The 13274-nt window shown below is 48.8% G+C and overlaps 1 long non-coding RNA gene across 1 annotated transcript in view; it reads right to left on the minus strand.

The window, feature by feature from the left end:
* Positions 1 to 6522: 6522 nt before the first annotated feature.
* Positions 6523 to 13274, minus strand: part of LOC146798048 (uncharacterized) — a 92476-nt gene continuing 85724 nt past the window's right edge. The window contains exon 3 of the long non-coding RNA XR_014969094.1: positions 6523 to 6588. This is a non-coding gene — a long non-coding RNA (uncharacterized LOC146798048). The remainder of the gene's footprint in view (positions 6589 to 13274) is intronic.

The raw sequence follows: 13274 nt of genomic DNA on the forward strand, positions 1-13274 counted from the left end.
TCAGTCTTGACCCTGTGCCCAATGGGAACAGTCCAGCCCGAACTGCCAGGCCTCGTCCTCCCTGCCAGGCCATGTCTGAACTGGGGTGGTGGAGTGAGCTAATGAATGATGATGGATTAAACCCAGATCAGTTGACTGGGGGTGAGTGTTTGATTAGCTCAAACGCTCCATCCATCATCCCCTCTGGTATCGCTTTGGTCGCCCTAAGTTGGCAGGGTATGCCCAGACGTGGGTCCCTTGCTCACTTTGCCACTGGATTCAAGATAGCCTGGCTGATGAGGGTTATGAACCCCAAACCGGTCCCAGAATGGTTGTTCCTGGTCCAGGGGAAGACATGACTTGGCAGTTTGGGCTGGACTGTACCCATGAGGCACTGGGTCAGACTGATTTGCATGTGGCCATGTCTGAACTGAGGTGGTGGAGTGAGCAAAAGAATGATGATGGATTAAACCCAGATCAGTTGACTAGGGGTGAGTGTTTGATTAGCTCAAATGCTCCGTCCATCATCCCCTTTGGTATCGCTTCATTCGCCCTAAGTTGGCAGGGTATGCGCAGACATGGGTCCCTTGCTCACTTTGCCACTGGATTCAAGATATAATGGCTGATGAGGGTTATGAACCCGAAACCGGTCCCAGGATGCTTGTTTCCGGTACAGGGAAGACATGACTTGGCAGGTCAGGCTGGACTGTTCCCATGAGGCACAGGGTCAGACTGATTTGCATACAACTATGTCTGAACTGGGGTGGTGGAGTGAGCTAAAGAATGATGATGGATTAAACCCAGATCAGCAGACTGGGGGGTGAGTGTTTGATTAGCTCAAACGCTCCGTCCATTATCCCCTTTGGTATCGCTTTGTTCGCCCTAAGTTGGCAGGGTATGCCCAGATGTGAGTCCCTTGCTCACTTTGCCACTGGATTCAAGATAGCCTGGCTGATGAGGGTTATGAACCCGAAACCGGTCCCAGAATGCTTGTTTCCGGTCCAGGGAATACATGACTTGGTAGTTCGGGCTGGACTGTTCCCATGAGGCACAAGGTCAGACTGATTTGCATAAGGCCATGTCTGAACTGGCGTGGTGGAGTGAGCTAAAGAATGATGATGGATTAAACCCAGATCAGTTGACTCGGGTGAGTGTTTGATTAGCTCAAACGCTACGTCCATCATCCCCTTTGGTTTCGCTTTGTTCGCCCTAAGTTGGCAGGGTATGCCCAAATGTGGGTCCCTTGCTCACTTTGCCACTGGATTCAAGATAGCCTGGCTGATGAGGGTTATGAACCCGAAACCGTCCCAGGGTGCCTGTTTCAGGTCCAGGGAAGACATGACTTGGCAGTTCGGGCTGGACTGTTCCCATGAGGCACAGGGTCAGACTGATTTGCATATGGCCATGTCTGAACTGGGGTGGTGGAGTGAGCTAAAGAATGATGATGGATTAAACCCAGATCAGTTGACTGGGGGTGAGTGTTAAATTAGCTCAAACACTCCGTCCATCATCCCCTTTGGTATCGCTTTATTTGCCCTAAGTTGGCAGGGTATGCCCAGACGTGGGTCCCTTGCTCACTTTGGCACTGGATTCAAGATAGCCTGGCTGATGAGGGTTATGAACCCGAAACTGGTCCCAGGATGCTTGTTTCCGGTCCAGGGAAGACATGACTTGGTAGTTCGGGCTGGACTGTTCCCATGAGGCACAAGGTCAGACTGATTTGCATAAGGCCATGTCTGAACTGGCGTGGTGGAGTGAGCTAAAGAATGATGATGGATTAAACCCAGATCAGTTGACTGGGTGTGAGTGTTTGATTAGCTCAAACGCTCCGTCCATCATCCCCTTTGGTATCGCTTTGTTCGCCCTAAGTTGGCAGGGTATGCCCAGATGTGGGTCCCTTGCTCACTTTGCCACTGGATTCAAGATAGCCTGGCTGATGAGGGTTATGAACGCGAAACCGTCCCAGGGTGCCTGTTTCAGGTCCAGGGAAGACATGACTTGGCAGTTCGGGCTGGACTGTTCCCATGAGGCACAGGGTCAGACTGATTTGCATATGGCCATGTCTGAACTGGGGTGGTGGAGTGAGCTAAAGAATGATGATGGATTAAACCCAGATCAGTTGACTGGGAGTGAGTGTTTGATTAGCTCAAACGCACCGTCCATCATCCCCTTTGGTATCGCGGTATTCATGGAATGAGCAGGTCATTGAGAAATTTGCTAGCACGAACCAGAAAGGGTTTTCATTTCACGTGAAACAGACCATGATAAAAGTAGTGAAATTAACTAAAGATAATATGCTATGGGAGTAGTTGCATTCCAGTGGTGGCTCACAGCATTAAAATTGTGGTTTGGATCGTGTTCCGGGAGGCTAACCAAGATAGGCACTTGCCGGCCTGGTTGCCTTCCAACTGTATGTGGGCAGTATACACAGACTAATGTAGGTGCCTGAGTGTCTCCGAGAGGGCAGTCTGATGGGTCCTGGCCTCCAAGAGCGGCCCACGAACAGAGGGGTCCAGAACATGCCACCGCACAAGGTGAGCAGAATCTTCCTGTGCTCTCAAGAGGTCATCCTCAAGGATCCTACAAAGTTTTGCAATTTTGCAGATGCAGTGGCCCCAGACAACTACAAGGCGGCCCAATCTATAAGTTTTGAACTTGCCAAACGTGCATTAAGTTCAAAATATTCCTGAATAAGGGAAGCCAACAAAGAGCAGAAAGGGGGATCCTCAAGTGGGGATAGGTGAGACGGGCTTTTCCCAGGTCAGCGGGGTTATGAAAGGGCTATGGTCTCAAATGGAGCGGACAGGCAGACTGAATGGACTATGTGGTTAAGCTGTAGAAACCAGTGATGGGGGCAGAGAAAAAGGAATAGAGCTGAAGGTCTAGATCTTGATATTGCTGGACGTCCAGAAGGGAGCAGTGGTCGGGCCAGGAGGTACCGATGGGGCCTGTGGAAGGAGAAGGTATGAGCTGTCTAGGCCAGCATCCACTACCACATTAACCCAATGACCCATGCGAGGTGCGCCCACTTGGATAAGGCAAGTGAAAGGCTAGCTAAAAAGGCAGACTGCTACAGTCAAGCAGTAACTGGCTGTTTGCAGGGGTTGGAGAGTGGAAGTGAACATTTACTCTGTCTGTGCTAAGAGTTTAGGCTCTACCAAAGGTGCCTTTAGAGTGGAGTGCCTTCTCCTTCAAAAGTATCCAAGAAAGCTAGGGACTGGTAACTATGTGTGTCAAAAATATTTAGGATGCCTGGTAAACATTTGTCTACACGTTAAGAATGGAAAACTTTGGGAGTAGGACTGACATTCAACTTCCTAACTTTAGATAGTTAATGATATGAAAATCTGAGATGGTAGAGGGAGAAGGGAGCAAGGTGTAAGAGCGCGGAGTGAATTGCAGGGAGGAGAGTGCTGGGAGGAGAGAGATGGCTTTGCTAATCACCCAACCTGATTTACACGTGAAATTGGAAGGACTCCAGGAGAAACTGGCGAAGACACAATTTCTTAACTCATCACCCAACGGGGACCAATTTTGCAGGTGGAACATTTCAATGCAGGGGGCTTTTATCCTACTATGTAATTACAAGGAAATGATTATAAATTTCCCGTCGCTGTTCAGTTCAGTACACCAAGGGCACCTGAATTCTTTGTCCTATAATTGTTTTCGCAGTTACCCTAATAATATGCTTCTTTCCTTTACTCCTCTGTGTTCCTTTGCAACTCTGTAATTTGTTCCACCTGTTTAGACTTTTTTCTTTGTCAGCCTTGTTTTCATCTTTCTTTTTTACTGCGTTGTTCTTTCCTTTGTTTTTATGCTTCCCTGTGTGCTGATTTCCTTTCTCTTACATTTTCTATTGTGTCGGGTTCTCTTTGTGATTTCTTCTCGTTTATCTTTTCTCTTTTCATGATATTCCATGATTCCAGTATTTATTCCTCACACATTTTGATCTCCTCTTACTATATTCATTCCCTTTTTTCCTTCCTTGTTGACCTAAGGCCAAACAATGAGTGAAGGCAGCGGTCCCATGCCTCGGAGGTGCCAGGAGGGTTGGGACTGCTGCCTTCCCTCATTGGCTGACTTTAGGTCAGCCAATTGAGGAATACAGCAGTCCCTCACTCGTTACAGAGTGGGATGGGGATAGTGAGACTGCTGACCCCTCCCCACTCTGTGACGAGGTGTCAGTGATTGACAATCAACCCTGGGCACTTCACGGATTAGAACTGAAGCGTCCACCTCCGAGGCAATCAGTGATGCTGACCATCATCACAAGAGGGAGGGCCTCGAGGTGCTTTGCCAGGCTGAAGATGTCACGCCCACAGGAGCTGTGACTTCCTCAGCCCAGCAGAGTTCAGCTCAGGCAGCTAGGAGCCTGCACATTTAGCGCATGTCTGGCTCCTGGCTGCCCTACCTGAAAATAAAGAGTGTCTGTCAGGCTGACCTTTGCTCAGCCTGATGGATATTCTTTATAGAGGCTAAAAGATGAGGGGGTGTGGCCCCTCAGCCCATTAGGACAGGCTACGTCTGTCTGTCTGTCAGAATGGGAGACACCTCCCTGATGGACAGAGTTAATACGGTCATATTCTAAATTTTGACACTGAGTTTCCTACCCAAATACTTCTGTTTTCCGCTTTGTGGCTTCAACTGGTAGAATGCACGTTTACAAAAATAATAACATTTATAAATCAATAAAAATAAGATGTATAGGATTGTAATTTAATCTGTGAGATTGAACTTGTTCACAGGAATAGTTACTGGGGAAACATCTTTAAAATGGATGATGTTTCATGGAGACTACCCATCAGAATGCGAAAATGCCTTTCATTGGGGAAACTACTGTAAATTCTGCAACTTCTTTGGGCACATGGAAAGGGGTTGTGATGGTCAAGGGGCATTCAAGAAAAAGAAGATACATTTTTGGTGGATCACCATCCAGGATTTGCTCAATGTATCAGACCAGGTACCCATTTCCGATTGATGAATCTCACTCACTGTCTGGAAAGTTGCACAGATGGATCTTGGACTCAGGCTTCACTAAAGGTTAGTTAAGAATATTCACATTCTAAAAGTAGTTTTTTTGCAGGAAACCCGCAGCACAATTCAGCAAAATTCACCAAACTTGTAACTTAAGGTACTAGCAATATCATGCACTCTTCTCATCTCATTTAGTGGCAAAACATAGAGCACAGCTGTCCAACAGACATTGCTGATAGGAGAAAACAGGCATTGGGAAAAACAATAGGTCTCAGCAAAGCCCGAGCTTTTGGGCTTCTCAATGTGAATGTCTTTTTGCCATGATGTCTAGCAACACAGTTCAACATGGATGAAAGTTGAGTTTATTGTCCTACCCGTCCTAACAAAAAAAGTGCTATGACGTAGTCTGTTTCAGCCATATCTTAGAACTGTTTTCAGTGACTTTCAGGCACTGCTGAGATCTCTTGGCTTTGCCAATGCTTGTTCCTTATTAACGGGGTCTTGCTGAACAAATGTGGAAGTGACTGTGAAAAACAGCTGAGGAGCTTTGAAGTGAAACAAAGATGTGATGTAATGGCTAGAGCTGTCGACAGGGGAACTGGGGGGCCAGGTTCGAATCTCGGGGTTTGGCTGAACAATTTGTGATTCTGCGCAAATCACTCACGCTTCCCCCTGCCTACGACTACAACAATGAATGTGTCATTGTGTAATGTAATTGGTGAGCACTGAAAGTGCTGCAATACCATCGGCTGATGTTAGCACTACGGCAAGATGGAGAACGGAAAAGATGCTCCAATACCATCGGATTGTGCAAAAAAGAAAAAAAAACAGCAACGAAGGAGGTAGTGAGGGGACGGGTCAAGTAGAGAAGCAGGAGGGGATGTAGAGATGGATGAGCAACGACAGGGAAAAAAACCCCAATTGAAGAAGTATTAATGACACAATGAATGTGTCATTGTGTTATGTAACTGGTGAGCACTTAAAGCGCTCCAATACCAATAGCTTGTCTTAACGCTATGGCATGGCAGACGACATAGTGAGCGCTCCAATACTATTGGATTGTGCAAAAAAAAAAAACAAGTGCTGTTTGTGCTTAACATCTTTTTAAGAAATGCATTTGTTTATGTACAGGCGCGTGCATTTTAGTGGTATGTGAGTATGTGTACAAGGGAGATGGCCTGAAAACCCAATTACTCCTATTAAGTGCATGAAAACAAAGAAAATATAGCTCTGCAATCCGGGAGCAGTGTAAGGAGACATGTACTGGGTCCATGTGCTATGGGAGGGCCAAACACAAGAAGAGGGCATGACGCCCACATGACATGACGAATGACATCAATGAAAATAAGAGCGACGCTGAAGCTTATCAATCGTAGGAGATGGGAGGCCTGCAAGCCCACAAATAAAACTCATCATGTCTCTTTGATACAGCACATGTGCTGTCTAGCCGAGATCAAAAAAAGCTGCAGCTTAATAGTTAAACTTCATTGCCACCAACAAGGCAGGCACTATAGTTTCCCACTGAAGTAGCCCCCTACAGAACCTAAAGAGAAGCACTTTAAATACAACTCACCGATTCACAATGGCCTTCACTCAAAAGGGCAGGCAGGCTCTGGCGGTCCAAGTCTATGTTGACTGTAGAAGGAAAAAAACGATGACCTTTTGAAGCCATAGGAATGTAATGCTATCACCTCTGCACCCCCTTAACAGACTGATCAACATTGACAGTCAAATATGAGTTACAGACAAATGGGAGACAACTGCAGTAAATAGTTTTAGGGCCAAAAAGTTGTCAAGTGTCCAAACCTGGACTTCAGTCGCAAACAAAGCAAATAGGCATTCTTGATGAAGACACTTGTTATGGTGGCCAAGTGCCTAGCAGAAATCAATGATCCTCTTTGGTGTGGGCAAGTGGGAGAATCGTGGGGGTGACAAAAAATCATATATGGGAGAGGATGTGGCCTAACGGCTAGGGCGGTCGACCTCACATCGGGGGAACTGGGTTCAAGTCTCAGCAACGACGCTCAACATTCTGTGATTCTGGGAAAATCACTTAATCTCCCCGTGCCTAACAAAAATGAATGTGTCCCTGTGTAACGCAACTATTGCTCATGTAAAGCACTCTGATACCTGATTCCTTTGGGTCGAATTTGCGCTATGTAAAACTCAGGGAAAAAATATATATGAGTGAGCTATGTCCATTCAAAGTTCTTTTTTTCTCACCATTCCTATTGGCAATCATTACATCACTTCCGAGTGGAGCAGCAGTTTCCTGTCACCTTCCTCATCTTTGAATTCAAATGAGTTTAACAGAGAGATATCATCTCCTGAAATCTCTTCTCCTCTGCCCATGGCAGAAAGGTGGCATATATTACAATGGTCCTATTTTAGTTACAAGTAGCTGCTAACCAAGACAATGAGAAGGGACTAATCTAAACTGTGTGATTTTTGCGTTGCATTTAACTTCAAAGAATGCTCATTGGAAGGACCTTGGTTTACTGGCAGGTCTGTTAACATCCAGCAGTACATGCCGGGTCAAACTAAAGATCAATTACACATGCACACATTCACAACCTCACAGAGAGCCAGTGACAAGTACTGCTGCAATGCAATATGTAGTGCTGTTTGTATATTAATTATAACACAACTCTAGAGCTATGACTTGCAAGTGTGATCATAAATAGAGTTATTTGTAGGTATACGGGCTGGTATTGCTGTTAACGAAGGGGATCATCAAAGTTTTAGACAAAAGCATGGAATAAAATAAAAAAAAACAGGATTGTCAGGTTCGACAAACTAATTTGTCGCAGTCTGAATCGCAGAGTTATTTTATTTTGAGGTAGCTGTTTTTGAGATCCGGATTAAAAGCATACAGACAAACTTCTTAGTTTTATAGAAGGCCAGGAAAAGTACACAGATTTAGAATCTTGGCCTAAACACATCGTAGATGGTGTCATGTTCCCCAAAGCAAACTAATGAAAAGTACCTTCTGCATCCCCCCTAATCTCTAATTAAATCAAGCGTTCCTCTATTTGGCTCCTGAACTCTCTCCCCTTCCCCCTTCTCCATCCCCCCACATGTTTTATCTTCCATAGAATCTTTTCACTGGAACACTTTTCAGCTAAAGTGCAACCTATCACTTTACTTATCTCATTCAAGACTGCTCTCTAAGGGGCATATTTACAACGAGGCGATAAAAAATTATCGCCGCTTTAGCGGCCGTTTTCAGCCGAAAAGCGGCGATAATTTTATCGCTATATAAACAAGGTCACGCTAACGCGTGAAACCTTGCTTTAACGTGGGGATTTCTAACGCCCAGCTTTGCATCTCTAATGAGATGCAAAGTGGGCGTTCCTGACCTGAGATGAAAGGAGAAATGTTGCTAAGCGACATTTCTCCTATCATCAAGCCCCACGCTATGAAGCATAGCGTCAGGAAAAGTAGCGATAACACCTGTTATCGCTACTTTCCTAACACCTGCTTCAGGACTGACTTAGCCATGATATCCTATGGAAGGTGGATATCATGGCTAAGTTTGTGAGTCCCTATCAACTAGCTAACGTGAGATTATCTCTGGGTTTCCAGTGATAATCTCACGTTAGCCAGTTAGCGCTAGGATTTTTATCGCCGATGAGATAAGCGTTGCTAATAGCACGCTATCTCAGCGATAAAAATCGGCGCTAGACGGCGATAATTATCCGAGCGCTAAGTGCGCTCAGCGATAATTATCGCCGGTTGTTGTTGATATGCCCCTAGGATTCCCTGAAGTAAGACAAATCCTTATCTCCAGTTACACTACAGACTCTCTATTTTAATTCACAGGCTACTGTAAGTGTTGTAAATATGTATACATATGCTTTTTTGGTCTGTGATTTGACAGCTCAGCAGTCGCACAGATCAACTGCCTTAGGCCCACCCCATTCAACCGCTGACTTTCTTTAGGTGGCCTCAATCAGCCACAGGCTTGATAATTTGTCATTTAAATCTTGGCTCAACCCATTGGGATTTTCATCTCTCACTTAATGCTTTTAGCTGTTTCAGTGTAGCTCCTACCAACATTCTAGTGCTGTAGGAACCTGGGGTCACCAGGCCCTAAGGGCGGTAACGTGGCGCGAGCCGGTCGGGCAACCAGAGGGCTATGTGTTAAGCAACCATACACCACACGCTTCTCATGGACTAGAGTCACACACAATAAGGGACGCCACACCGTTTAAATTATGCAAATACTTCAAGTTTATCCAAGTATAGCTGGTCAGTTGCAGTTCAGGAAATAACAAGGTAATACATGAAACATCATACCATCGTAACATTACATTCGACACTCTGGGTGATATCTATGCAGTGCCTAACCTTGTTCTAGCGCTGTGCGCGCTTACGTAAAGTCTTTCCCTGAACCGCCCGTCTAACTAAGCGTAATACTTGAAGGGGGAAACATTGGGTTCACTAACATGGCGCCTGCAGAACTGAGCGCTCCTCGTGATCAATGGCCCCTAGTACTGTGAAGCAAGGCATATAAACATAGCGCTACGCGCAATCAGTTGCATGTGGATACGTTTGCGTAGAACATTTAATACAACGCGTGACTCGTAATCAGTCGCATGTCATTACCTTTGAGCAGAGCATATAACACAGTGCGCTACTCGCATTCCTGGGCATATAATTACTTTCGAGCAGAGCATATAACACAGTGCGCTACTCGCATTCCTTGGCATGTAATTACTTTCGAGCAGAGCATATAACACAGTGCGCTACTCGCATTCCTTGGCATGTAATTACATTCGAGCAGAGCATATAACACAATGCGCTACTCGCACTCCTGGGCATATAATCTACTTCGAGCAGAACATATAACACATGGGGTTACTCGCCGTCCCGGTCTCTCCGGCTGAGGAAGCAGAGTCGGTAGCGTGAAGCGCCACGCAAGAGCAATGTCAGTCAGTACTTTGAACGGCTTCCAGCGGGGAGGATTACTGGACTTGAGGAGCGAGTCCCTATGCTCCGGTGCAGTTCACAGAGCACCGCGCTCAGTAGCACAGGAGGGGGGACACGGACAGGATCCCTCGGCGGGGTCTCTCCGTCACGCAGGCAGGGGAGGGGATTCCCACGGAGGGGACAACCCGGGCCAAGTGCGGTGCGGTTTCCGGACCAGCAGGGGGCGCACCAGGGGGGATCTCGGCCTCCGGGCTTACCTCCGTCTCGGCGTCAGCAGGCGTCCGTCCTCACGACGTTGGGGGAACTCGGCCCCGACCTTGCGCACCTCCTCACACGGCTGCGACGGCAGCGACGGGGCCCCGGGCTTCTCCTGGGCCTCGCGACACAGCAGGGCACTCCTCCAGGCCTCCAGGCCGCAGCAGTCAGCGCGCTGGCTTCGTCGTCGCAGGGGGGGGGCTCAAATTAAGGATGGGGTAGAGTGCTCAGCGGAGCACGCTGCCGGGGGTCCCAGACCAGGGTAGGAAGCGCGGGGGTCACAGCGCTGGTACCTGGTCGATCCCCGGTGTCTTGGCAATCGGCTTAGTATTTTGTTCACTAGGGTAGCTTGGACACGCAGTCTCAGCTCTGGCATTCAAGGCTTACAGCTCGCTCTTGTCATGCAGTCTCAGTTCTTAAAGTTAGGTTTCAGTTCTCAGTTGACAGATGAAGTCTTTTGGCGCAGATGTATCTGGCGCCCTTAAGGGGTTCTGTTACAGGGGTAGGGATGGAGAGGGCGACTAGGTCCTTCCTAGTCAGGTTGGCAGAGAGTCTCTGGGTCCTCCTACTACTGGGCAAGATCAGTGGGATTCACAGGGCACCTCACTCACTTAAGAGGCAGTACCTAAATCCTGTCACTCTCAGAGGCATAAGTCCCTGGCTAGGCCCTACCGCCTACACTCCTGGTGGATTCTTCCAGCTCTGCTTCACCCCAATGGCCAACTCACCACAAAAGTTTCCCTCCCACTCTTAAGTAGCCCTAGGTCAGGTGACCTCTAGCCAAGGCGGCAAAAGTAAAACCCCACCTCCCTTCTAGAAGGTTCCAGCTTCTTCCAGGAGCTTCCCCACTCTAACTATGGGACAAAAAGGCGGGCTGGTATCGCAACATTGTTGTGGGTCCCAGCCAGCTCCTGGCAGCTAGGGTGCTACTATGAAAAACGACCACCCTGCAGTAGCAGGGGTCTGTGGCAGCCATCTTGGGAGAAGTAAGCACCTGCAACTTAACACTGCAAAAACGAAAAAAATGAGGGAAAAAGGGCCAAGTCCAACATAACCCCCTTCCAGCCAAAAGCCAGGGTAGACCGATCAATGCCTTGATGGTCTTCCCTGCTTGGGGCGAGAAAAGGTGGACGCAGGCCCGCAACGGCAGGAGCACCCGCAGGTTCTCCTTCGCTCTGGAACCCGATGGTTCCCTCACAAACCTCCCTGGACCAATGAAACCACCCCACTGGGGCTCCCTAGCTAGTTGTGGCCAGGACCGGCCCCTGGGCCGTCCAGATGTCTCTGGCCCGGGTGATCTCGCGGAGTGGGGGGCAGTAGCCCCAGGCCTGTAGTGCCCGTTGACCACTCCGGTCCTCCTCCTTGCAGTCCTAAACTGCCTCTGGTCCTTCCTCCTGGGGTTCACACCCTTAGGCTGACCAGCCTTCAGGGGCGAGGCTCTCCTCCCCCTAACTCTCCTTCTGGGGTTCCTCACCCTACCCGTCGAGGCACCCTCAAACCACCACTGTCTCCTCAGTACAGGGCCTTGACCCTTCAACTGATTCCTCAACCTAGGGTCTAAACCCTTAGGCCGAGCTGGTGCCCGAGGCTAGACCTTCCTCCCTCTACACCCCCTTCCAGATTTCAGCACCCTCCTAATGGGAAAAGTACCCCTGGAAGTCAATTTCGGGGGGACCCTGTTAGCAGAGGCCCCACCCGCCAGGTCAGGCAACCCCTGAACCTGGCACCCCAGCCCAGGATCTAAACCCTGAAACTGGGCCAACCCCAGAACCTCAGGTGCGCTGGTTACAGTCGCCCTGGGTCCTCCTGACACTAGGGGCTCCCCTGCACTGGATGGCCCATCGGGACAGCCTAGGCTCCCAACCTGGGGCTCCGTTGCGGAACTCTCCAGGCCCTGAGACTTCGGTTGGGGCACCTCGGGACACCTCCCCGTCTCACGCCTTCCTACAGATAGGTCGTGAGGCCCTACAACCCTCTCTCCCTGGGACCTAGCTGGGCTATCTGCCACTTCTCCCACCTCGCTGGGTTGGGAGATCCCTGCACCACCCCCTTCAGGTTCACACCCCAATGCCTCCTCAGACACCCTGGTGATGTCATCCTGGGGTAAATAAACTTCTAGCTCCTGTGGAGCTTCCGGTATGCTGCCACCAGTGTCCTCACTGGACACACTCATCTGGAGGGCACGCAGCTCCAACTCCTTCATCCGAAGCTCGTGCGCCATCCTCCTCTCCTCCATTGCCCATTTCTTATTCTCCCTTTCTTGTTCCAATCTGGCTAGTTCCCATCTTAATTGCCTCTCTTCCCTTCTGTCCTCATACTCCTTTGAAGACGCGCTCCTACTAGAACCTGTCCTACTACTGGCCCCAGAACGTCTCCCTGGGGGCACATTTTCAGACTCCTCTATGTTTACGATGTCTAGGACTTCTTGGGCGCTCTCCTCCTGAGGTGCCTCTGGCGCCCCCTGTCCCTCATCCCCTCTCCCTTCTGGGTGGGCTTCTACCCATGCCCTAATGGCGGTACGGAGTTCCGGCGCTTTGGCCCTCCGCATCCCAGGCACCCCCAACTCCTGCGCGAACTCCCTTAGTTGCTTCGCTGTGTACCCCTCGAGGTCAGATAACCGGGATTCCATTCTAGCAGGTGGGGACCTAGACACTAAGGAGAAAAATTCCTAGGGTATAGGCAACAGTTAACGGCTCACCAGGCTTCTTGCACTCTCAACCTGGACAGTGGAACTAACAATGCAGCAATCAATGTTTTCAGAGCTTTGGAACACAACAGGCGTTTAATTGTGGCGCCCTTCGCCTCATGGAAGGGTGCTGTATGGTCACAAGTCCCAAGGATCCCACCGCTGGCCAACAATGTAGGAACCTGGGGTCACCAGGCCCTAAGGGCGGTAACGTGGCGCGAGCCGGTCGGGCAACCAGAGGGCTATGTGTTAAGCAACCATACACCACACGCTTCTCATGGACTAGAGTCACACACAATAAGGGACGCCACACCGTTTAAATTATGCAAATACTTCAAGTTTATCCAAGTATAGCTGGTCAGTTGCAGTTCAGGAAATAACAAGGTAATACATGAAACATCATACCATCGTAACATTACATTCGACACGCTGGGTGATATCTATGCAG

This window comes from Triturus cristatus, chromosome 9, assembly GCF_964204655.1.
Source record: "Triturus cristatus chromosome 9, aTriCri1.1, whole genome shotgun sequence".
NCBI classification, from domain to species: domain Eukaryota; kingdom Metazoa; phylum Chordata; class Amphibia; order Caudata; family Salamandridae; genus Triturus; species Triturus cristatus.